At 47.5% G+C, this 2,136-nt stretch overlaps 1 pseudogene across 1 annotated transcript; it reads left to right on the top strand.

Moving 5' to 3' along the window:
- The first annotated feature begins 358 nt into the window (after positions 1-358).
- On the top strand, positions 359-1,823 carry LOC103265366 (annotated as a pseudogene). Its single transcript, XR_504630.1, has one exon. The product of XR_504630.1 is annotated as an alpha-enolase pseudogene (transcript).
- Positions 1,824-2,136: the final 313 nt, after the last annotated feature.

Raw genomic sequence — 2,136 nt, 5'->3', positions numbered from 1 at the left:
CTTTGTTGTCTTTTCTGGTTCTCTTCAACAACAGGTCAGATTTAATTGTATCATTCCCTCCTCATTCCTCCAATAGTTATTGGAAACTTTATCTTTTGTAAGATTTACTATGATGGACATAATTAGTTGTTTATGTTTATTTTCCTACCACATGACTGACCTCTGGAAGGTAAGATCAGGTCTCATAAATCACAACTCTACTATCCATCACAATGTTGGGTACCTTGTGAGTATGGAGTATTTGCTTATAGAAGGAACTCAGGGCACCTAGATATCACTGGCTTAATGCATACCTTGGTGTCTGCATTGCCCTCAGTTTCTTTCCTGGGCAATGAGATCTGGCAGCCTAAGGTTCATCATGTCTGTTCTCAAGGTCCAGGCCAGAGAGATCTTTGACTTTTGTGGGAACTCCACTGTTGAAGTTGATCTCTATACCACAAAAGGTTTCTTCAGAGCTACTGTGCCCAGTGGCGCCTCAACTGGTATCAATGAGGCCCTAGAGCTCTGGCACAGTGATAAGACATGCTATATGGGGAAGAGTGTCTCAAAGGCTGTTGAGCACATCAATAAAACTATTGAGCATGCTCTGGTTAGCAAGAAACTGAACGTCATGAAGCAGGAGAAGATCAACAAACTGATTATTGAGATGGGATGGGATGGAACATAAATCTAAGTTTGGTGCAAACGCCATTCTTGGGGTGTCTCTTGCTGTCTGCAAAGCTGGTGCTGTTGAAAAGGGCACTCCCCTGTACCACCACATCACCAACTTGGCTGGCAACTCTGAGGTCATCCTGCCAGTCCTGACCTTCAATGTCATCAACGGTGGTTCTCATGCCGGCAGCAAGCTGGCCATGCAGGAGTTCATGATCCTCCCCATCGGGGAAGCAAACTTCAGGGAAGTCATGCGCATTGGCACAGAGGTTTAATACAACCTGAAGAAAGTTGTCAAGGAGAAATAATGGAATGATGCCACCAATGTGGTGGGTTTGCTTCTAACATCCTGGAGAATAAGGAAGGCCTGGAGCTGCTGAAGACTGCAATGGGGAAGACAGGCTACACAGACAAGATGGTCATTAGCATGGACGTGGTCGCCTTTGAGTTCTTCAGGTCTGGGAAGTATAACCTGGACTTTAAGTCTCCCGATGATCCCAGCAGGTACATCTCATCTGACCAGCTGGCTGACCTGTACAAGTCCTTCATTAAGGAATACCCAGTGGTGTCCACTGAAGATCCTTTCTACCAAGATGACTGGAGCATCTGGTAGAAGTTCACTGCCAGAATTGGGATCCAGGTGGTGGGGAACGACCTCACAGTGACCAACCCCAAGCACATCACCAAGGCTGTGGTTGAGAGGTTGTGTAAACCTACTGCTCAAAGTGAACCAGATCAGCTCTGTGACCGAGTCCCTCCAAGTGCACAAGCTGTCCCAGGCCAATGGCTGGAGTGTCATAGTGTCTCATCACTCTGGGGAAACTGAAGACACCTTCATTGCTGACCTGGTGGTGAGGCTCTGCACTGGGCAGATCAAGACTGATGCACCTTGCCAATCCAAGTGCCTGGCCAAGTATAACCAGGTCCTCAGGATTGAAGAAGAGTTGGGCAGCAAGGCCAAGTTTGCTGGCAGGAACTTCAGAAACTCCCTGGTCAAGTATGCTGTGGGCAGGCGAACCCTGTGCCTTCATCTCAGGGCGGCCAAAAGACCCCTCTCCAGACATCAGCACAGGCGACTTGAGGTCCCTGACCAACCCTTGTCGGGACCTCTGCTAGTTAACTCCCCTCACCCACGCCCATGGTGTTGTCACCGCTTCCGTAGACCTCCATAGAACAGAGCTCGACAGCTGAAGCCATGTCAGAAACTCTAGCATTATAATTATATCATTCATCCAAATCATTGTTTTCCTCACCTTGCTTTCCGCCGAGTCTAGAGTCATGTGTACCTCCAGTGTCATCTCCAAGGTGGACTTGGTTGAGATCCTCAGAAGGATTGTGTGTGAAATAAAAAGCCTCAGCGACCTAAAAAAAAAGGCATGAAAGAATTGCAAATAGATCTCTCCATGTTCCCTCAGTGCCACACAGTGTGGAAAAACTGGTGCAATAGTTTGGGGGTACTTAATAGAGCCTTAGAGAAAATGAAGT

Source organism: Carlito syrichta, unplaced genomic scaffold (genome assembly GCF_000164805.1).
Source record: "Carlito syrichta isolate Samal-C Ts95f unplaced genomic scaffold, Tarsius_syrichta-2.0.1 Scaffold306504, whole genome shotgun sequence".
NCBI lineage: Eukaryota > Metazoa > Chordata > Mammalia > Primates > Tarsiidae > Carlito > Carlito syrichta.
Note: the sequence above shows the minus strand (reverse complement) of the source record. Positions and strands in the feature narration are given on the sequence as shown.